The sequence below is a fragment of the Giraffa tippelskirchi genome, chromosome 7 (genome assembly GCF_054371585.1).
Source record: "Giraffa tippelskirchi isolate mGirTip1 chromosome 7, T2T-mGirTip1v1.2.pri, whole genome shotgun sequence".
Classification (NCBI taxonomy): Eukaryota; Metazoa; Chordata; class Mammalia; order Artiodactyla; family Giraffidae; genus Giraffa; species Giraffa tippelskirchi.
This window is the reverse complement of record NC_137281.1, coordinates 41,430,619-41,455,192: the sequence shown is the minus strand read 5'-3', so window position 1 is coordinate 41,455,192 and position 24,574 is coordinate 41,430,619. Positions and strand designations below refer to the sequence as shown.

General features: G+C 45.7%; 1 pseudogene; it reads left to right on the top strand.

Moving 5' to 3' along the window:
• Positions 1 to 1,064: 1,064 nt before the first annotated feature.
• Positions 1,065 to 1,183, top strand: LOC145515991 (5S ribosomal RNA; annotated as a pseudogene).
• Positions 1,184 to 24,574: the final 23,391 nt, after the last annotated feature.

The following is a 24,574-nucleotide window of genomic DNA, read 5'->3' as shown; positions in this document are numbered from 1 at the left end:
TGGCTCCAGGAGGGATGTCTCCAGGAAAAATGGAACTGACAGATTAACTGACAGGTGTGGCCGGGTGTAAAATTGGATTGAGAGCCTTTGTACAGAGCTACTGGAGTGTGTGGGAAGAGTCACCTAGACATTTTAAGAAAGCCAAGCCAAAGGACAAGAAAGGATGACATCCTCTAAGACACTATCAGACGAAGCTGTGAATATTCACACATTTATCATAATATAAATACTAAATCTGGATTTAATGAAAAATACAACAACCAATGGTGGGAAATTGGAAGGAAGGGGAAGTATATGTGAGTGAGAAGGGGTCTAAGAGACCATTGTTTATATTGGGAAATAATATCTATCTGTTGTATGAAAAAAATCAGGAGACAGAAACAGAAACATATCATTTAAAAGTATAGAGCGGAAAAAAACCCTGAAGAAACAGCTCAAAGAATCAACAGAAGTTGCCTCGGGGGATTGGTGTTTGAGGGTTGGAAGGGAGGGGTGGACCAAGGGGCCTGCTGTTCATCACAGGCTTTGTACAATTTAGCTCTGGGGTAAGCAATGTTTGTGTGTTATTTTGACACAACTTTTCAAAGGATCAAAAATGAATACAACTAAAATGAAACAAGATGATCCAGTTTTCACTAGACATTGTTGTCTGTTTAAAGCTCTGCACTCAAGGCCTGCTCTTTATCTATAAAAGGATATTAGGGAAAATTAGAGGGTGGTGAGAAACAGTTATCACCCAGTAGTGACTTCTCCCAGGTAGGTAGTCAGAAAGATAGACGTTCAAAGCTTGCTCTCCAAATACTATGAACATGACCTGTTGCTAAGAGACAGTTGAGTTTATAGCTTACTGGGCAAGGGAGACCATCATCTTGCCAGAGTTCTAGTTGTATCTCTAAAGAGGAGGAGTAGATCAGAATTTACTGAGACTTGGAAGAATTGGAGGCCCTCTCAATGCAGGGACTTGAATAAGATTGGGTAAGAACCAGGAGATAACAGTTCAGAATTGGTGAAACAACAAGGCAAGGATTTTGAGAAGACAGATTCAAAATAATTTTAGGGCACAAACTACCAGCCATACCACCCAGAATAAGCCTGATCTTATCTTATCTCAGAAGCTAAGCAGGGTTGGGCCTGGTTAGTACTTCGATGGGAGACTGCCTGGGAATACCGGGTGCTGCAGATTTTGGGCTTCCCAGGTGGCACAGTGGTAAAGAATCTCCCTGCAATACAGGAAATGCAAGAGACATGGGTTCGATCCCTGCGTTAGGAAGGTCCCTTGAAGTAGGAAATGGCAACCCACTCCAGCAGTCTTGCCTGGAAAATTCCATGGATAGAGGAATTCATGGGGTTGCAAAGAGTCAGACACAATCACACACACACACACACACACACAGCACAAACTGCCTGTGAATGCTTTCACTGAAGAAGTGATGGTTCTTTCAGAAAGTCCAAACATCTTCTTGAGCAGAACAGTCCCGGAAAAGTCCAGTCAGGCTAAAGAAGGCAGAATAGCAAAGTTGTGCTAATGTGGACTGTGAGGTATGGCTTGGTTCTTGGCCCCTAGGCAGAGCACGGGGTGGGGGATAGTTTGGATTCCTAAAGACAACAAAGAAGGAATAATTGACCAATATTAATGAATGCCACCTTGGTGTATTATCTTGGTACCAAGGAACCTTGGCCCACATTTAGGGATAAAACAAGTATTGTAGTATACAAAGTGCTACTACTGGGGAATAGTAAGTACACTCTGATTATTATTTTATCTTAAAACTTGAGGGCCTGAACCTTGATGATCTCCATCTTCTTTCACTGATTCAGAAACAGGGAGAGGCAGAGAGAGAGAGAGGCCCAGCCTCAAAGCCATCACGGGCAGCACAGTTACCTTGCAGAGCCAGCTTGAGGCCAGTCCCAGCCTGTCTCCACCTGGCTGTAGAACAGGGTATCCAGGGCTCTTGCGTTTGAGCCTTTTCAAGTTTGCGGTGTCCTGGGTACTTGGTGTTTGAGGCATTTCATTTCATTTTGTATATACCTATATGCTGTGCTGTGTTCAGTAACTCCGTCATGTCTGACTCTTTGCGACCCCATGGAGTCCTCTGTCCATGGGATTCTCCAGGTAAGATTACTCGAGTGGGTTGCCATGCCCTCCTCCAGGGAATCTTAACCAACCCAGGGATCAAACCCAGTTCTCCTGTGCTGCAGGTGGATTCTTTAACATCTGAGTCACCAGGGAAGCCCATGAATACTGGAATGGGAAGCCTATCCTTTCTCCAGGGGATCTTCTCAATCCAGAAATAGAACTGGGGTCTCCTGCATTGCAGATGGATTCTTTATCATCTGAGCTACTAGGGAGGCCCGTATACCTATATATGTATGCATATATATATATATAGTTGTTGTTCAGGGGCTATGTTGTGTTGGACTCTTTGCCACCCCATGGACTGCAGTATGCCAGGCTTCCCTGTCCTACACTGTCTCCCGGAGTTTGCTCAGATTCATGTCCATTGAGTCAGTGATGCTATCTAACTATCTCATCCTCTGCTGCCCCTTTCTCTTTTGCCTTCAATCTTTCCCAGAGTCAGGGTCTTCTCCAGTAAGTCAGCTCTTTGCATCAGGTGGCCAAAGTATTGGTGCTTTGGCCTCAGCATCCATCCTTCCCAAAGAATATATACAATTTTTAAAGTTTTTTAATCCACTAAAAGATTTTGAATAATATGCAATGGAAGGCCACAAAGGGCATAATATGTCATTAGATGTTTGCTTCTCACTTTTCCTGGTCCATCCCAGGTGGGAGTAACAGGGACCGTGAGACCCCTTAGGGGTCCATCAGAACACCTGAATGGGGGGGTCTGGGTCCTGATATCCACGGTTTGTAAGTGCTGCCTGTCAACTGTTCATATACCTACTTCTGAGGTTCCCCCTTCTGGAGAGGGGGTGCTGAGGATCTTTCTTACCCCACCTATAAAGTTCATTTTCTGACGAAAACAGGATGGAGCCTGGTAATTTATTTTCAGAAACTATCTATGAGCCCACATTTTCAACCTCCTCCTTGCAATGTCCTGGGGGCAGCCTCCGAGGCCCCACTTGCCAGGCCAACATCTCTTTTCCTGTCTTATATTCAGGCACCCAGATAAAGGGCTAGGTCTGGTGGGATTTTTACTGTTGTTCAGTTGCTAACTCATGTCTAACTCTTTGCATGTCCATGGACTGTAGCATTCCAGGCTCCTCCACTATCTTCTGGAGTTTGCTCCAGTTCATACCCTTTTAGACTCTAAAAAATCAGTGAGGCAGGGAGCCTTCATCAAGAAAGCCACAGAAGCAATGTCACAACTACCACCCATTGACCTGCAAATCACTTTTTCTCAAAGAAGCCAAAACACCAGGCCCTTAGGTTGTGGTGTAGACCAGGGGTGAAGTTTCTATCAGATTCCAGCTTTAGGAGCTAATGGGGAGAGGGGTTGTTTTTAAAGTTTAATCCACTCATAGAGGTGTTGGGGTGGGAAGGAACCTGTAGCAAGCTCTCTGCATCAGCTATTGCCTGGAAAACAAAAAATAAACAAAACCAAACAACAACAAACCCAAAAGGAACTGAACAAACAAAAAAACCACTTTATCTTTTCTTAGATTTTTTTTTAGAAAGTCAGGTTCATTTTGGTGGAGGTGGGGAGGAACCAACACTCAGCTTGCCTGGAAGCCCCAGTAGGGCGGGGGTTGCCTCACTCACTGGCCCCCAGCACCCCTCCCTGCCCACTCCACCCGCCAGACCCAGAACAAGACAGGAGATTTGTGACCGCTGATGTGTGGCCCGTCCCAATGAAGGAGGCTTTTCTTTAACCAAGTAGCGGGTGGTGTCATCTTCCCCTGAGTCGGAATCATTCACTATTAGCACAATGTGTTATTATTGTATTTTTAATTGAAATGTAAATTCTGGGAACTCTCTGACCCAATTTACTCCCAGGGAAAAAAGGGCAAAATTCTCATTTTCAAGGCTCTAGAAATGCAAGTTAGTGTTATTAATGATTAAGCTCTTTTTCTCCTCCACCTCTCCGCCTGCCTGCTGTGGGGTGGAGGCTGGGTGCCCTTCTTATCCGGGCACAATGGTAATGTTACCCCGTCCTCCCTCCCGGGGCATTTGATCTCAAGGTAGATCCTGGGTGGGAAGCTCACATATTTCCCCCCTCGCCGGTCCTGGGTTCACACCTGGACCGGGAAATGGCCCGAGTGCCCAGATGCGGTTTCAGGTTTTAAATGACGACAATGATGATTGATGTGTGATTAAATGATTGATTTGGAGAGATTACTGTCCTGTCTATTTTAAAGAAACTCTCTTTGTCAAAACAGAACCGAGTGGAGAAAGGAGGATTCAGGGCTTGATTCAGACTTTGCCCGCAAACATTGTACACTCACACCCCACTGGCTGATAATTCTAGAACTGACACTAGAATTCAAAGGGCAATAGGGTTTGCAGCACGGACTCCACAAGCAGAGTCCAGAGGGGGCATTTGGGCTACCAACAAATATTGACTGAGGACCTGTAAAGTATCAAGCACTAAGCGATGGGCGAAAACGCAAAGAATAATACTTTTTTTAAAGGTTGTACTCCATTTAGAGTTATTATAAAATATATTGTACTGTATTGTACAAGTATTGTACAATGTATCTTTGTAGCTTGTTTTATATACAATAGTTTGTCTCGCCCACTCTCCTAACCTTGTATTGCCTCTCCCCACTGGTAACCACTAGTTTGTTCTCTGTATCTGTGAGTCTGTTTCTTTTTTGTTATATTCACTAGTTTGCTGTCTTTCGAATACTTTACATAAGTACCTCTGCTTTCTCCCCTAAGTTATAGTGACAGCTCAAACGTCACCATCTAAGTAAGAGAGGCATTCCCTACCACCCAGTCTAAGGCACCCCCACTCCCATCACTCTCTCCTGGCCCTTTTAAATATTTTCTTCTTAGGGTTGATCATTCTGGAAATTTTCGCATTCACCTGTGCATTTATTTACTGCACATCTCCCCTGACCAGCTTGCTCCCGCTAAAATGTAAGTCCCATGAGGCCCTTCCCTTGACTGCCATGTTCTTCAGGTTACCCCTAGAACAAGCACCTGACACCTACCAGTGATGAAGAAGTCTTTATTAATTCGAGGATGACTATGGTATAAAAAGCACAAAAAGTCCATCCATTCCAGAAACCTACTGTATCACCTACCACTGCCATGAATTCCACATACCTACTAGGTGCTTCAGAAATGAATAAACACAGCCTAGGCCCAGAGGGACCTCGGAGTTAGAGCAAAAGACAAGTAATAAATACAGCCCAGCGTGATCGTGTTGTAGACCGTAGTTCTCAACCAGGGTGATTTTACATCCCTCCCAGGCGAGGCTGGGTGCTGTCTGGTGATCTTTTCAGTTGTCATTCTTGGGGGAGATGCTACTGGCCATCTAGTGGGTGGAGGTCAGGGAGGCTAAAATTGTTTGCAAGTGCAAACAATTAAGATGAAGAATGAACAATTTTCTGGTCCAAAATGTCAGTAGTGCCAAGCTTGACAAACGCTGTTATAGACAAAGAATCATGTGAAAGTGAAAGTCGCTCAGCTGTGTTCTACTCTTTGTGACCCCATGGACTATACAGTCCATGGAATTTTCCAGGCCAGAATGCTGGAGTGGGTAGCCTATCCCTTCTCCTGGGGAAATTCCTGACCCAAGAATTGAACCGGGATCTCTTGCCTTGGAGGCAGATTCTTTACCAACTGAGCTATCAGGGAAGCCAAGAATCACATATAGAATTCATTATGGAGGCAAAGCTTAGGTAAAGGTAGAATTCCTCAGCTAATGGTCTTGGTGGGTCTTGAAGAGATGGGCAGGGGCATAGCACCATCACACCCATAACTCTGGGAGTCACCTCTAACTGAAGCCAAAAGAATGAGGCTCTAGAAATCCACTAACCCTCTCTCACTTAACAGTTTAGACAAGCAAACTCTTCTGATGCGTGCAAGCATGCTCAGTCTCTTCAGTCGTGTCCAACACTATATGACCCATGGACTGTAGCCCACCAGGCTCTTCTGTTCATGGGATTCTCCAGGCAATAATACTGGAGTGGGTTGCCATGCCTTCCTCCAGGGGATCTTCCCAACCCAGAGATGGTACCTGCGTCTCCTGCCTTGCAGGTGGTTTCTTTACCACTGAGCCACTGGGGAAGCCCAACTCTTCTGATAGGAATCCCCTAATTTACTCTATCATCTTATAGAAGGAAACGTTGAGGCCCTGATAAGACTATAAGGTCACCTAGTAACCCTTGGTTAAGGAATGATGTTAAAGTCCCTGGTTACAAAGGGGAAGACAGTCTAGTGCAGGAATCTGGGGCATCTTCTCTTTCATTTTTCCTTGAAGTAAAGGAACAGGGTTGTCCCTTGTGACCTGGATGGCTCACACTCACAAGTCAGCCAGGACCAGCTCCAACATCCCTTTTACTCCAGTCCTACTTCTTTGCTGAAGCAAGAATTTGCCAGGGAAGAGATGAGAGCCTTCCAGCTCATGCTTTTCATGTTATACTAAAATGAGCTATTTGTGGCTTCCTAGAAACAAAATAAAACTAATACAAGATAAGAGGAGAAATGATTGGTGAAACCAAGCAGGAGGCAGGGATCTGAGACGTGGAGACTTCTTCGAGCAGACAGCATGCCTCAGCCCAACACGAGTGAGCTAGGTATTGTCTCTTATTGGATGATCCCCAGGTTGAATCTTCGGGGGTGTGTGGTTTTCTTTTTAAAGAAACTTAGCATTTCATTACATCTACTTTTAGACCATAGATCAAATGCTCAAGGCAGGCTTGTGGTGGGGCGGGAGAGAGTCAGGGATGATGTAGGCAAAGTCATGCAATGGGTGGCAGGGAATAAAGCCATGAAGAGTCACTTCTTTTGGGGACACCACCTTCTCAGAGCTGGGGACTATAACGGTGTGGGTTTACGAGGCAGGAGTCGGGACTGAACTGAAAAAGCATCTGCCTCCATGTCACCCTGTGAGCTCAGAACAGACATCTCAGGGTCCCCACATGGGCTCACCTCCCTGAGCTGATGTCCCCTGCCATGAGGACTGAGTCAGGTTCCCATTTTTGTAGACAGAGAAGAAGACAAAGTGGAAAGAACCCCAAGAGCTTTCTCTGGAGGCAGAATCCTTCCATTCATCGGTGAGCTTGCAATAGGTCCCAGCTCCATGCCAGGGACAGGGGGTGGGCGTGGGGGGCGATAGAAAAGAAGTTGTCCCACCACCCACGACTGTGTCCTCTAGCTGAAGCAAGGTATATGTGCCAATTAAATAGTAGCAATTGACTCTTGAGAGTCCCTTGGACTGCAAGGAGATCAAACCAGTCAATCCTAAAGGAAATCAACTCTGAATATTCAGATTGGAAGGACAGATGGTGAAGCTCCAATACTTTGGCTACCTGATGCAAAGAGCCAATTCATTGGAAAAGATCCTGGTTCTGGGAAAGATTTAGGACGGGAGGAGAAGCAGGCGACAGAGGATGAGATGATTGGATGGCATCATTGACTCAATGGACATGAGTTTGAGCAAACTCCAGGAGATGATGAAGGACAGGCAAGCCTGGTGTGCTGCAGTCCATGAGGGTGCAAAGAGTCGGACAGGAATGAGCGACTGAACACAGCAACAATTCTTAAGTGACCCCAAGGAAGGAGTCATGCTTTAAGAGTCCAGGGAAGAGAGAGAGCTCTGGGCTGGGGAGTGGTCAGAGAAGCTTCTTAAAGATGGTAGTCATCTGTTCTGTGGTCTCTTTGAGAGACAGACAGGGTTCTTTGGACCCTGCCCTAAGGGTGGTTCTGGAAGATTCAAAGGAAGAACAAATTATGCCCCAGGCTATGAGGAGCTTCCGGAGAAGGAAGTTCTCAGGAGTCCATCCTTCTATCCAAGTGCATTCCAGGCAGCATCACTGATGGACCCAAAAGCACCTCAAATCCAACACCTCCCAGTCTGAACTCTCATCCGCTCCCCAGCCTCTGGCTTGTCCTATAATAATTGTCCCATGGAATGACACCACTCTCCACTCATTCAGCAAACCAGAAACTGGGAAGGCATCTTAGACTCCACCAGCTCCTTCAATCACCTTTTTTTTTTTTTAAACATTAATTCATTAATTTATTTGGCTGTGTCTGCTCTTAGTTGCAGTGTGTTGGATTTTCATTGCTTCGCATGGGCTCTTCAGCTGTGGCTCAAAGGCTTAGTTGCCCCGCAGCATGTGGGATTAGTTCTACAACCAGGGACTGAACCCTTGTCCCGTGCAGTGCAAGGTGGATTCTCAGCCACTGGACCACCAGGAAAGTCTCACCTTCATCCACTTCTAAGAACCCACTGCCCATGTGATCCCCTTAATATCTCCTCTCTCTGCTGCAGTAATGACTCAGACTTCTGTCACCTCTTGCCCAATTACCCAATCAGTGTCTTAATTTATTTCTGTTCATCCAGCTTGAATTTCTTCATATATATTCCTTCCTGCAGGAGCTTCCTATAGTGTAGATCTGATCATAAAAACAGCTAATGTATAACTAGATAGCAGTTACTAGGTACCTGGCTCAGGCATTAAGTCTTTCATCTCCCCTGTAACCTTTGTAGCTACCCTCTGAGATGGGAATTACTTGAGAAGGACTTGAAGGCTTAGAAGAATAAGACCCGCATAGTTGAGTCTTGAACATCCCTAGTGCTTGAGATTATACTCCCAGCTACCTATGACGGCCATGCTGAAAATTCTTCCATGGAGCCTCGGTGCCTTCTGGATGGGAATGGACCTTGTCTAATCTTCTAGCATCATTTCCTACCCCTCCATCTTCTTCTGCCCTCCCACCATGTCTCACCACCATGTGTCCACCAATGTAAACTACCAAAAGTAACCTGCCATGTTTTTAAAGAAACAGGCCATCCCTGACCACAAACCCTCCTCCAGCTAGTTATTGCCACATGCTCAAGGCTTCCTGCAAACACCACTTTCTCCATGAAGCTTTCCTTCCCCACATGGTCCAGGTGAAGGGTGCTACCTCTGCGCCCCCAAAGTGCCCCAGGCATCTGTCACAAGACTTCTATTATACTGCAATTATCTCCATTTTTTTAGAAACCATAGTGTGAATTTCTTGAGAGCAGGAACCATGTCTTTCTTTTCTTTTCCCTAGAAGTGATGGGCATGTGGTAGATGCCTGATAAACAGTTGTTCAGTGACTATATGAAGCATGTCTTTAAAACAGCGGTCCCCAACATTTTTGGCACCTAGGGACTGGTTTCTAGGAAGACAATCTTTCCATGGGCTGGGGGGTGGAGGGGGTGGTTTCAGGATGATTCAAGTGCATTACATGGAAGTGATTGTACATTTTATTTCTATCATTATCATATCAGCTCCACTGCAGATCATCAGGCATTAGATCCTGGAGGCTGGGGACCTTTAAAACGTAGACAGAATATGTGTTCATTTGAAATTTGCAAATTTTCAGCTGTGGAGAGAGAGACAGAGACAGAGAAAAGACAGAGACCATGAAAGAGACTCAGACAGAGAGTCAGACAGAGAGAGACAAGGGAAATATGCATGGTGGAAGAGGTGTTCCTACAATATTGCTAGCTGAGATATCCAGGACATCTTGGAGATTCTACAGTCTCAAGGCTGCAAAGAGACAGTGAAGGTTTAGGGATAAAGGAGACCATAACTGCTGTATTTTTAAGTCTGGTTTCTTAACCAAATATTATCACAGGGCATGAAATCATCACACACAGGACTCAGCAGCACACATGAGCTTTATTACTATCATGTAGAGAAGTCTGACAGCATGGGTTGGCAACCTACCTCTGCCATGGGCCTGCTGGGTGACCTCAGACAAGCTCTCAAACCTCTCTCTACCTCTGTGTTCTCATCACAAAACAGAGAAACAAAAATATCAACCTCTGGGGATTGTTGTGGCTAGAAAATCAAATATGTAAAGCAAAGTCTCTGAAATTGGAGGCTAATATCATCATTGCACACCTAATATCATTGCAAATAGTGACACATTTCACTAGAGAAATTTGTCTAAGAAATTCGTGGCACCCCTTTCTGATTAGCAGAGACCTCCCTAGAAAATTACAGTGGTAGGGAGGGAAGGCACGGAATCATTTGTGCAGGAAGCTACATGTGCTGAAAAATCCATAAACTAGGAGTTAAACCCAATCATCTGCTAGTAAAGAAGAACTATTTGATATTTTCTCGCTGTGTGAGCTCAAAAATCCTGCCATCTTGGGGAGCAAGAAAGCCCCACGTTCGGTAACTTGGGATTAAAAGACTGTCGATAGCTTGTGACAGGTGCTTCCTGAGAAACGCATCCTGGTCAAATAGCAGCAATCATTAAATATATGAGGATCAGTCAATTTAATCTGTTCTTTTCATATGATCGATTGGGTTAGCAAAGTAACCGAGCTGGGAGACAACTGACATTTCTGCATCCTTTTCAGACAGCTAGGGAGAGGCACGGGTGGAATGACTTGCAGAAGTCCATCCCTCCCCACTCCTCCCCAGGGGCCGCCCCCCAAATTTCCACCTGGGCCTCGATTCAAGCAGGATAAGGAGTTCACCAGGTCTGGGGGAGGGTCAAAGGCACAGACATCCAGGGTGATGTCCAGCGATTCTCAGTAATGGTCTTAAAGAAATTCCTCCTCCTCCCTCCTTCCTACCAACTTGCTCGAATCGCAAGACACACCTGCGAAGGAGCCACTGAGCCTTGCAAGCCAGTGGTCCTGAAAAACCTCCTCCACCCAGTTCTACAGCAAAGGAAACAAGAAGTCAGTGTTAACTTGACACAGGCAGTGGAACTCAAGGAAGCCAAAGCTGGGTTTCTACTCCTGGAACATTTCCCAGAAGGAAATCACAAGAGTGATGCTGCTGCCTTGAGAAGGTTTGGTGGGTGGGTGGAGAGACGAGAGAGAGACTCAAGACCTATCCATCCACCACCTTCCATCACCACTACTTGGGGGAAGGTATAGACTCTCCTTCCTTGGGGTCCAACCTACTTTTGGCTTCTACGCCACCCCTGTTTCTCAGAGCTGGAGAGAATCTACTGAGACCTTGGATTTCTGTGACCTGAGTCACATTCCTGAGGCCCCACAGATTTCAGCACAGAATGGTAGAAGGTTCTACACCCAGTACCTGCATGCCTGGCGCATGTGTGTGTGCATGCTAAGTCACTTCAGGTGCCAGGCCTCTCTGTCCATGGGATTCTCCAGGCAAGAATACTGGAGTGGGTTGCCATGTCCTTCTCCAGTGGATCTTCCCAACCCAGGGATTGAACTTGCATCTCTTATGTCTCCTTCTTTAGCAGGTGAGTTCTTTACCACTAGCATCACCTGGGAATTCTCTTCACTTTTCATTTTTCTTCATTTCAAAGAATGTTACTATTTAATCTAAGTAGTTGAATTTATGAGTGTAGAGTTGTTAGCAGTATTTTTTTACTAACCTGTTATGGTATTGTCTTTTGTGTGTGTGATGAACTAGGTATACTGGTTCAATTTTTAAATTTTTTTAATTGGGGTAAAATTGCTTTACAATTTTTTGTTGGTTTCTGCCTTACAACAATGCAAATCAGTCATAATTGTCGATACATATACACACCCTTCCCTTCCCTCCCCTCCCCTCATCCCACCCCTTTAGGTCATCAGAGAGTGTCAGGCTGGGCTCCCTGTGTTATTTAGCAACTTCCCAATGTATTTTACACATGACAGTGCATATATGTCAATGCTACTTCCTCAGTTCTCTCCACTCTTCTATCTCAGTGTTCCAGAAAGTGTGAGCAGCTACTCAGCCCTGGTGCAGGAACAGCCCTGCAGTCCAGTCAGTTGTCCTCACATCCCCAGGGGCCACCCTCCACCAATGGAAGTGGGAGACAGTAGATGATCTGGCCTCATTCCCTGGGAAGCCAACACTGAGCTGAGTCTTGTATGGTCCCCAGACAGTCCCCATGACAATGGGACATGTCTGCCCTTGGCAGTAACCAGCTCAACAACTTTATTTGGTTTTCCTCTCCTTCCTCTCTCACTCTGCCCTCTCCTTCAACTTGGCTCCTGGGACCATATCTCAAGTTACCTTCACCCAAGTCCTATTCTTAGGCTCTGCTTTGAGGGGAATCCTAACTTAAGACACAAAGGAAATGAAAGATCAGGAGCCCTTCCAGAGAAGTATCTTTGAGAGCCCATAGATGGGTTTGGGCTTCCCCGGTGGCTCAGCGATAAAGAATCTGCCTGCAATGCAAGAGACGTTGCTTTGATCCCTGGGTCGGGAAGATCCCCTGGAGAAGGAAATGACAACCTACTCCATCCAGTGTTCCTGCCTGGGAAATCCCATGGACAGAGGAGCCTGGCAGGCTGCAGTCCTTGGGGTCGCCAAAGAGTCAGACATAACTAAAGTGACAAAGCACGGATAGACAGGCTCAGACCAAGCAGAATGTGCGCTGTGCCTTGGCCATGCCCCATACAGCAGGAACAGACTTAAGTCCCCAGGAGGCATTATCCTGAGGCTGTGCCCTGCTTCCTTCCTGCAGTGGGGGTGGCCTGGAGGAAGGCTCAGGACACCTCTAGGGACAGCTCATCAGCACATGCACAGCTCTTGGATGTATGACATTTTCACTGGAGCCTAGGACCATACCAGGAGGCAGGACAAGACAGGGAATCATCTTCATTGGACCAAATGGCAAACCAAAAGCATTCTCACAAAGAGTCCTTTGAAATAGGCTTGATGACATCTTTAACAAAATCATTAAACAAACGCATGCCAATCTGACACTTCCTCTTTCCTTTACTTTGATTATCAGTAAAACAACGCATTTTGGGGGCATATGGAAGTGATACATTTTATTTCATCTTGTTCTAGCTCAGGATTTCCCAAAGTGTGGTATGCTGTGGGAGATACAGAGCCATATCACTTAACCTGAATCACATAGTAAGATAAAATTTCCCTTTTAATTCACTTCCCATTCTATAAATACAAACAGAAAAGCTTGACTTGGTGCTAATAGGTCTTTAACACTTCTCCAAACTTTGACCATCTCTCTACTTAAGGAGGGCTAGAACTAGTATCTGGCTAGAACTGTCTGATTGCTTTATTTTTACAGAGTTAATTTTCAGATTTGTTTCTTTTAATAGGAAAAGGAAGGTTGATTTCCATATATGTAAATGATACAAGCTTTCTCTTTTAAATAAATTCATTTAAGCAAAAAATGGAGTTAATCAAAATAGTAACCAATTGTGGTGAAATTGATGAGAATGACTAAAGTTGAGAAACATCATTTAAATCATTACTCCACTTATGATATCTCTTTCCTGTTTTCAGAGTCAGGTCTCTTATTGGTAATTAAAATGAAAATGTTTCCATTGAAAGGGAGTAATCAATCTGGGAAAGGATTCCAGAGAACTTTGTGGTCTTGACAAGGTCCCTCCCCTTTCTAGAACTCAGTTTACCCATCTTTAAAATGGTAGTAGGATGAGTAAGGTGATCTCTAATAACCTATCAGCTCTGATGTTTTAGGTTTACAAATGTGGATGAGCCATAAGTCCTGACCTTCATCCTAGACTCCTCTCCCAAGAAGCTCAAGGTCTCAAACACATCATGTGCCAAACTAAACCCATCTTCATCCCTGTAGCCTCTAGACATTTCCTGGTCTGCCTCCCAGCTGCCTGATCTCTACTGTGACTCCCTCTGCTCTGGTCCTAGGCTTCCTTCCCACTCATGGACTAAAATGACAGCTACCTGGTCTCCCTGCTTCCCTACTTGTCTGCTCAGAGGCAGACTTCACAGGTCACTCCAATGGATGGATCTCAAAGAAAAACCCAGGCATGTGAGGACAACATACAAGCCCCTTACTATGGTCTGCCAGATCTTCCAATTTCTGGCTTCTATCTGTAACTCCCCTGTTTATATCTATTGCCATCTCCTTTATGTTCACCCTTTCCCCTCACTCCCAATATTTTATCTGGCTAACTCTTCCCTGTCTTTTAAGATTCATCTCAGGTGTCACCTCTTCTGGGAAGCTTTCCTTGCTCAGCTTACCACTGCCAGTCTGAGATAGGCATGGCTTCCTTCCAAGCCCCGGTGTTACCTTGGTTTTGACTTTTGCCATGTGGCATCATGACTATGTATCTATGTATGTGCCATTTCTCTCATCAGACTGACAGCTTCTTTGTATGCTCAGTGTCCCTCCCAGGGGCTGGCATAGAATAAGGTGCTCACTAAATAAATGATAGACCTGAATGATTTGTTGATGATTTATCTCATAATCCTGTGAGTCTACTACTTTGCCTACAGAGCATGTGGTCTTCCTCTTCATACTTGGCTTTTTTTTTTAAGTATAACCTCATGAGGACAACGGAGAAGGCAATGGCACCCCACTCCAGTACTCTTGCCTGGAAAATCCCATGGACGGAGAAGCCTAGTAGGCTACAGTCCATGGGGTCGCTAAGAGTCGGACACGACTGAGTGACTTCACTTTCACTTTTCCCTTTCATGCACTGGAGAAGGAAATGGCAACACACTCCAGTATTCTTGCCTGGAGAATCCCAGGGACGGCGGAGCCTGGTGGGCTGCCGTCTATGGGGTCGCACAGAGTCGGACACGACTGAAGCGACTTAGCAGCAGCAGCATGAGGACAAGGTGAATTTATCCCCTACATCAATACTGTCCCTTTCCAGAGACTCTAAGCTTCTGGAGAACAGGGATTACGTCCTGCTTCACTCGCTTGCTAAGAAAACAGATATTTGAAACTGTAATTGTCCGGAGAGACACCAACTCTGCATAAACATAAATAAAATGGCCTCTAAGCCCCCTTACACCCCCTGTTTCTCTTCTGCACCCCTCTTAGGCAGGCCATTCCTAAATCATCATCTGTATAAGCTATGCCCTGCCATGGCACCAGATACAATTATATATGGAGGGAAGAAATTTCTATTTTGGTCTCAAGAAAATTATGTGATTTTGCTTAAGTTGAATTTTAAAACATGGAATATGACTGAACTTAATGTTAGTACTTAAGAAAAATGTTCACAGTAATTACAGATGAGGATACCTATATGCAATTTATTTCAAATTTAGTAATAGAAAAAAATTCTGGATCCTAACATCACTATTTATAACTTGGCCAGGAGAACTCTGAGAATCCCAGTTATTTCACCAGAATAGGTTATTCTTCGTGTATCTTATTTAAGCAATAATGCATGACAGAGCATGAATTATGGCATATTAATTCTCACCTAGTGTGCTATTAGGCTAGCGTTGATGGCCGAGAGCTGTCAGTGCAACTAGGCATGAATTAATATCTAATAATTCCCCTGCTGAAATGTCTTATTGAGATTATAGCATTTTATTAGCAAAGGTTATTCCTTTAAAAATATTTTTTTATGCTAATTGGGAGAAGGGGGCTCGGCATGGAAAAGCCATCGCTGCTTTTTCCAGCAGCCATTTCTAAAACTTCTCTTTGATGTCCCCAGCATCTCATCCTTGTTGATACACTATCATCTTTTGGAAGTTTTCTCAGAAGCATGACACAGAGGAACTGTCTGGCAAATGGAATATGAACATAAGCACATGCGTTACCCAGACGCTGCATTCAGTAAAATGTAAGTGAGTCTTGAAAACATGAGCATTGCCCAGCAGGTGCTGAGGGAGGGTGCGAGATGTGGAAGACCTCCATGGGCAGAGGGGACCAGACACTGTCTGAGTCTAAAGAAGAGGCTTTGAATCCTGGTTCTAAAGACACTTACCAGCTGCAACACTCTGGCCAAGCAACTCATCTCTCTGGCTCACCGTTTTCTTCCAACACCATGGGCATTCTGCCCACCTGGCAGGTGTGCTGTGATGCATAGAGTCTACTCCTTGAAGCTCCTCTCTGCACTCACTTGTCCCTAATACTGAAGCCAAAATGAACCCTGCATGACCACTCTTCTCCCCTGGGGCATGACTACCAGCCTTCCATTGGCATCTAATGCCCCATGGATCCTGTTGGCATGGAAGCCACTTTCCCCTTGCTTACTGGGTGGCTGCAGATACTCTGGCCTTTCTTCTGCTACTCAAACAGGCTGTAGTGCTTCCTACCTCAGGGCCTGCACACATACTGCTGCCACTTCCCAGCTGCTCCCCCCGCGCTGCCATGATGTTACCCTTTCCCTGTCAATACTTATGCACATTTCATTTCAGATCCCTGCTAAAACTAGAGAAGCTCTCTATACCCTCCCTGGTAGGCATTCTACAGTTCCTCCTCCGGGCACATGGAGAATGCCCCTCTCCAACCCTCCTTTAAGTTAGGTGTGGCCATGTGACTTGAATTGGTGGATGGAAGGTGAGCAGAAGTGACATGTATTTCCTCCAAGAAGAGACACTGAATGAAATGCATTTCTTTCTCCTGAGATTGTGGAAGCTGGATTGATATGGAGTCTCTCAGATGGTTCCTGAGTGAACACAAGGAGCAGACTTGCATAAGGAAAAAACAAATATATCTTGCTAAACTTGGAGGCTTGGGGGCTATTTGTTACACAACAAAACATAACCTAACCTAGCTAATAACACCCAGTCTCACTCCCACACTTGGTCAGATCCCTATAAAACACTCGAACTCTGTTCAGGTCATTTATCATCGCTGCAATTACTTAGTTATGTGTAATTATTGTTTAATGTCTGTTTTCTTCATTAGACCAAAAGTTCCACGAGGACACAAACCACATCTGTTTAACCAACTACTGTATCTCCAGTTCCTATGTGCCTGGCTCATGCTAGATGCTCAATACTTTGTTGAATGACTGAATAAAAAGAATGAATGATTCAAATGAATGAACGGTGACATAAATATATTAGACCAAAAAAAAGTATGACCATCCCCCTAATAAGAGTTTCTTAGTTCAACAGATTAAAATCTCTGAATGGCAGGTCAAAAATGGTTCCCACCCTCTGAGTAATATGCCCTTGAACTTGCTGTGTGACCTTGAGCAAGAATCTTCCCCTCTCTGGGCCTTGGTTTCATCTGTCCAATGAAGGTTATCTTTTCTGAGACCTTCCATACATGGAGCTGGGATACAATACAGTATGCATTTATGTATTTATATAAACATAGAAATAGATCAGACTGAGAATGCAGTTAGAGTATAATATCATCCCCCATTATGAGCAGCCAGCCAGCCTCTTCAGGTCTGTCAGCCACCAAACCCTGCAAGATGCCTCATCTACTTGGCAGTTCTCACTTAGAAACTTCTTTGGGTGCCCTTTAGCAGTGTCCATCATAAAAATGTCCCCACCGAGGCTCAGGATAAAAAGCACATTTTCTTAGAGAGGCTGACAAGCATCTTCTTTCACTTGAAATATATGGAGGTTGCTTTGTCCAATCCAGAAATGAAGTTGCAAATATGATTTCTCATCTGTAGGCTATTGGTACGAGCAGGGGTCCTCTAGGGTTTGGGACTCAAGAAACCTTTCCATTCTCCCCACAAAAGGAAAGAGGCGCAGGAGAGCAGAACAAACGAAATTGCTCATGTATTACAAAATCAATGCCCATCAGTGCTCAGAGTGGCTACGCTGCTTCACGTGTGGACAAATGTAGCAGAGAAGACACTGGGCAACATACGCATCAACATGGCTTTGCTCCCTGCACAGAATTTACAACCATAATTAAGTTCTGAACGGATCTAGGGGGACCTTCACAAGGGAACAACCAAGCTGAAAGGCTAAGGAGAGACTGTCTCCTGAATGGTGGTTTGAAAACACATCCTGCCTCCCAAACAGCCATTATTCCATGGAGGGTTTACCGCAGGGGAATAGCCAGTAGCACAATGAGATCTCTGATAAACCCTTGCCATTCTAGTGGTTTGAGACTCTCCATCTTCACTTTGAAGTCTCATGAGACAGCCAGTTTGACTCTCAGAAGCTGCCTGGGTCTGGGTCTCTTCCTTTCAGCATGTACCAAAGGAATACACATTTTCCTTCTATGAGTCTTGGGGCAGACAAGAAATTTAGCATCACCCTCTCTCCTTTCTGACCACTTGCAGAAAGCTGATTTGTGGGCTCTGACAAGTCAGAGGGCTGCAAATGACACTTCTGAATGTTCTCTAACCCTCGGTGGGCCATTGGCCCCTTCACGTTTAGAGAGCCTCTGCTTTTAGTTCCAGCCTTTGTGCAAAGCACCCAGCTCTGCCTGGGCCGTGTCTCTCAGATATCAGTCCAGATATAATCAACAAATTGTCGTCATCATTTGTAAAAAAAAAAAAAACCCAGGAAGCTGAGATTTACAGCCTGGCAAAGATGATTACTTCTTCATGGTCTCGTCTATACTCTGCCTTGTAGATGCCATCTCCTTGGGAACAGTGCTCACCTCACCTGGAACAGTGCTCTACCTCCCACGTGTATCTGCTCAGAGGACCTCACTGCATTTTATGGGGAAAACCACGTGATTGAGGAACTGCAGAGGGGAGCCCACTGTAGAGATAGGATTACTGAGGCAAGTGGAACAACTAGTTGTGATGAAAGTGATGCAAGGCCCCTAGCATCAGAACCTTGTCATCCTTGTTAAAATGCATATCCTCAGGCCCCATGCCAACCCAGAATATAAGAGCCTCTGGGGCCGGAATTCGGGCACCTACAGTTCTAGTAATCTGTAATCACCAATCTGTTCTCATGCTTCCTCACACTCCCTCACCCAGCTCGAGTCTGATGAACTGTGAAGTCCAAGAATCTCTGCAGTAAAATCTGATTCCACCCATCTTGCTCTAGAGTTACCTTAAAAGGAGGTAGATTTGAAAGCTGACACAGACAGACCATTGGCAGGGGCTACTTAAACTGGCCTCATGGAAAACATACAAGTTTTAAAATCCTTTCCAGAGGTGCCTGGTGTTTTTCTGACGGTGGTTGTTTGCTGCCGTTAAAATCTCCTCTCACTCACTTGTGCAAAACCCAGGAATTTTCTGAAGGTTCTGCAAAGGGATCTGATATGACCAATCCCATATGGCCAAATTTAGGCCAGCCTCAGATGAAGGTAGCTAGCTTCCCAGGTGGCACAGTGATATAGAATCCACCTGCCAATGCAGGAGATGAGAGTTCAATCCCTGGATCGGGAAGATCCCCTGAAGAAGGAAATAGCAACCCACACCAGTATTCTTGCCTGGGAAATCCCATGGACAGAGGAGCCTGGCGGGCTACAATCTATAGCATCACAAAAGAGTCAGACACGACCTAGAGACTAAACAACAATAACAATTTCTGAGAAAACAGGGCTGGCCCCTCGGGCTCTACCCTCTCTCCAGACTGAGTTTCCATTTCTTCCTCCTGGCTGTCCAGACATGTTCTCCTGCTCTCACCTCCTCGGAAGTCCATTTCCCCTTCTTGGTAAGCAGCTGGGTCCTTCTTGGCAGCTGCCACAGATTAGTAAATTACAAGTTCAAGATTAAAAAAAAAAGAAATGACTAAAGAATAAAACCGTGAGTCTGGCAATTTGAAGTCAGACTACCACAATGAACACCTGTTGAGAAAGACCATTGTTAGAAGCTGGTGGTTCTGGGTGAAAAGATCACTATGAATTAATTTTGATTGCCTCACAAAACTCTGCATAACAAGCGATCTCTGATGGGGGTGTCAAGGGACTTGCATTTGAAGGGGGGGGGGAGATTTTGTTTCCAGCAAGGTAATACAAGCTCTGCCACGATATTACAATTCACCATTGGCTCTTGCTTGTCTGTATGCCTCTGTGGAAACAGATTGTGTGTGCTAAGGTTACCATGTATTATGCTTCTGGGGAAAAAAGAGAAACAATTGATATCAAAATCTTTTCAAAAGGTTAGTTGAGAAAGCATGAGGTCAGAGACTCATGACTCCCAAATTGTTCAATCATTTATTTACGTCTTGTCTGTGTAAATAGAGATTCGAGTGTGTTCTCAGGGATTTAAGCAAACTTTGTTTTATTTTTTTAACTGTATATTTGTACACCCACACCCACATCCATCATTTTTTTTTTTTTTGGTAAAGGAAGAACAGAGTAAAAGATGTGCTAAGATATAGACTTGCTTGCAGTTAGATGACCTTTGTACTTGGTAATGTCATCAGAAAAGAGAAAAAGTTAGGCAGCTCCAAGTCATGAGGCACGGTGGGTGGAAGAGATGGGCAGGGCTGGAGAAGAGGGATGGGTATACTGAATATTAAGTGGTTTCATTCTTTTCTGAAAAGAAAAGAGACTCCAACTCAAATATGCCTGCGTCCTACCTGTCTGTCAGCCTCTGATTAAATCGAAAAGCAGGCATTCCATCTGTTTGCCCCAATGAAAAGTGGAATATTCTACTAACTGCTTTCTATTATGGCTCGTCTTAAGAGTTTCCTGCAAAGTGATCCTCGCTTCATTTGAAGTCTGTTTGGCACACAAAAGGAAGCTTCAGAAAGCTGTATGCTTTTAAGTTAATAAGCAATACACCCGGGTGACTCTGGCTGAATCTTCACACTTGGCCATTCATAGAACATGAATTTTCATAGTCGTGGATGTCCATTTGTCCTGAAACACAAAACCCCAAAATATCCTGAGAGCAAGGGACAACTAGGAATATAAACAAAATCATAATTCTTTGACCCCATTTGGGATAATTCTGAGTCCAGAAGTTATAGAAAACCACGTTCAAATTATGTAACCCTATTTTCCCCGCCAAGCATATCACTTTACTAAAACCAATTTTTTTTTCTTTCCAATCTATTGGGACGTTGCCTCCCAGATTTGAGCACAACAGGGCAATGAAACCCCACCCCCACCCCAAAACCTCCAAGGAAAGTCATGCCCACAATGTTTGAGGATGCTTCCGGTGGGTCCTTGCCTTTGTTTCTAGTTTATCTAGAAGATTTGGGAAACTTCGCGGAGAGGGAAGACTCTTTGGGTGCCTTGCAAATGTAATCTCCCCAGGACCAAACGCCTGGAAAAAGAATTCCAATTTCTGCACGATTTGGAAAGTCTTTAGGGGTTCCTCTAAGATATTAGATAATTGAATATAGCTTTCTCCCATTGGAAAAAAAATTCGCACCTCCAACGACAGCCCCCAAACTCCCAAGATCCCTGAGCACACTAGTCAATTTTATGACAAAATTAATCTGGAGCGTGACTTACGGAGCCCCAGAGGGAGGTCACTGGGGCCGGTAAATATGTAAACATGGCTTTTTCGGTTTCCGTTTCGCATGAATACAAAATAAACTGCGGCCCTCCGCACGCTGGAAAGTTCTTCCTTAAAGTTAATAAAATCTGTCAACTTCCATAAAGGCTGAGAGGAAGGGGTCCACAGGTGCAGGCGCTCGGGTCCGTCTCGGGAAGTCGGGGCAGCTAATAAAAAGCCCTGGGCACCGCGCGGCTCCCTCCCCATCAATTCCCATCAAGCGTTATTAGAGTCATCTGCCGCCTCGGAGGTGCGTCCCCCGCGCTCGCCCCGCAGAAGCGACAATGACATTTGGCCGCGCTGCAGGTGCGGCTGTGTGTGGCCGCGCGGCCCAAGTGGGCCGCCTTTGTGGCGCTCGGGTCCTTTGATCTGGGCCACAAAGGGCCAGTGAGATGCAGCCCCCTGCTTTCTGCCTGCGGCTCCTCCCGGGCCAGGGAGGGGCTGGGTCGGGGGGGGCGTTGAGAGGGCGGCGAGGAGGGAAGTGGGAGCCGGGAGCTCGAGGGAGGGGGCCTCGGGAGGGGGTGATCCATAATATTTATTTCAACAATAGCTTCAAATCTTTTTAAACATCATAAGAACACGGCTCATTAAGCCCACAACAGCCTTGAAATTGTGTTATAAAACCGCAAAACAGAAATCAATACATTTGCTAGAAAGGAGGTAATGAAATATATTGAGTTGCCCGAGAAGTGGTTTGTATGAATCATAATATTATTATGTGCGCATCAATTCCATTTCCAATACTTAAAGTTAACCAGCTAGCGAAGAGCGCTCTGAACCCCTCGTTCAACAAACTCTCCCCGGTTACTCGCCAGGCCGGCGCATCCTATAAATAACCTGGGGAGGGGGGCCAGATCAATGCCGCCCACCCCAGAGCTTCAGCTGCCGAAGCCCTATTGCTTCCCCGTCGGATCAATACGGGGCGCACAATGGCCCGGAGAGCGCCGGGGGCAGGCGGCCAGGCCCACGGCTCCGCTCAGAGCCGAGCCTCCCGCCCAGAGCAACGCGGCCAGCTTCTATCAGGCCGGCTTCGGCCAGCTGTTCAGCCCCTCCTGGCCAGAAACTGCGGCTTCCCTCCCCAGCCTTCTGGAGATCAGGGCTTCTACAGCTTCCTCTCTGAGGACCCCAGTCTCCGAAACCAGCACTCAGTGGATGAACTCCAGTTTGTTTTCTTATGACTTTGTGGTTGGAATGGGTGTTGTTTTCCTTCCCCTATGCAGTCAGTGAATTAAAACCGATACGTTTTTCTTCTCCCTCCTGATATGTTTTGAAAGAGAATCTGATTCTGTAATGTACAGGCAGCCACAAGTCAGGATAGATCCAGGTTTTGTGGGGCCTGAAGTTTATGCAGTTTGGCGGGGTGGTCGTGAAGAAAATCTATCTTACTCTTGCAAATTTCATAAAAACATGGGAACACATTGCCAAGGCCCCTCCGGGTTTGAGAGCGGTGGAGGGGGTGGCGGGCTGAATTGGATCCTCCTAATTTCTGGGAGAGTCTGACCCAGAGAAAGTCCAAGCCCCTTGAAATCGTCTGCTCCAGGCAGTTCCATGCTGCCTCCCCCTTCTGGAATGTAAGCCCCACAAGACCGGTTACCAAGTAGGTGATTGGTGAGTAGGGGGATCTGGGAGTGGGCTGCTCTGTGGGGTCTGCCGGGGAACCCCAGGCTCATGTAACAGCTCCAGAAGTTTCCTGCAGGTCTTGAGTTGGTCAGCCTCTGTGTCTCCCTTCTAACTCAGCTGCACCTGTGGCACTTGCACTCTGCATCTGGAGCTTGGACTGACAATCAACACAAGAAGAGCCAGTCCGTGCCCAAGGATTCTCAGTAAACACAGACAGCTATGTGGGACAGTGTGTACACAAACAGGCAAACCCTCACACCTGAATAGAGGCACACAGAAAGCAGACAGGAATCCCCAGATAATCTAAGTTTGGGGATGTATCAACGACTAGTATATGAGGGCCCCAAACAGTGGTTCTCAACCTGGAATGATTTTGCCCCCCACAGGGGATATTCCACTATGTCTGGAGACATTTTTGGTTGTCATATTCTGGATAGGGGGAGGGGTTGAGAGGGAGAAGAAGGTACTGGCATTTAGAAGGTAGGGGCCAGGGATGCTGCCAAAAAGCCTACAATACACAGGGCAGCCCTTGCTATCCTGAGGACTCTCCAACCCCAAATGACAGTGGTGCCAAGATTGAGAAATCCTGAGCTAACGCTGCACCAAGGGTGTCTTTCTGGCCAGAACTGACAGGGCTGCTGGCCCTGTTTCAACTACAGAGCCTTGCACAGGCTCTGTAGGAGAAAGGGGATGAGCAGTGTGAGACCCCATGCCCCTCCCTCTCTTGATGTCGTGGCTGGGTACCAGGGCTCTCTGACTGATAACCACTGACAACCATTGTCCCTGGTATATTGCTGCTGCTACAGCTCTGGGTCTTTGCTCCGGGGCCTCTTTAGGGCAAGCCCTTCTGAATACTTCCGACACACCAACCAGTCACTTGTTTGCTAAGAGTTATCTACCCTTGCTCCTGGATGGCCTTTAAGGTACCTGACTCACAGGAAGGGCTTGAAGAAATAAATCCTCAGTGTTGAAATCAGTGGCATAACCTCTGCTCTCTGTAGCCCCCCTTCCATGTACACCCCTAATACCCCTCACCCCTATTGCATACACAAACCTCTCCCTCCAGCAGGTACCCCACTACACACTGGCCCTCCAAAGCTACTGGGTAATGCCCCAGACTCTACAGTATAAGTACAGAATTAGACACTGAATGTGCCTATATTTCAGAATCAGAGTGACAGTAATTTTTCCAGCACTAGAGGTTTCCCCCCTGATTCCTTTGTCTCTTTCTCCTTTTTCCCCTCCCGGACCGCCTATTGTCTCATGCTTATCCCAGAATTGATCCCTCCTACCATCTTGGCCATTCGCAGACACAGACTTTATGACGACCCAAGTTTCTGCTTTTGTTGGCTGGGAAAGATCAGCGGTCACATGAAACAGCACAAATGTGATTTCCTTTGTTTGAAGAGGGGAGTGTCATCTCTGCTACATAATCCCAATTACGCACAATTAGCTGACTCAGGCCAGCACTGGCCACTCATTGACCAGGCAGATGGTCACCCAGGCTATGATTTTGTCATTGCAGAACCTGGAAACCAGTTTAATTTGGGCGCAGAAAACTAAGAAACCTTCTCCTATTTTCATTTGGCTTAATACCTACAGATAATCCTCTGATCATTATAAGAATCAAATCTGTTAGGTAGTTTTTAGATTTCAAAAAAAAAATTTTTTTTAATTTAATTGTTGTCACTTTCAGTTTGTACCTGAGGAATAAGACCAAAAGAAAACTGCCGCAGAACAAAATTTTCCACATTGGAGAGCTCAGAGATGCCTAAGAAAAATTAGCC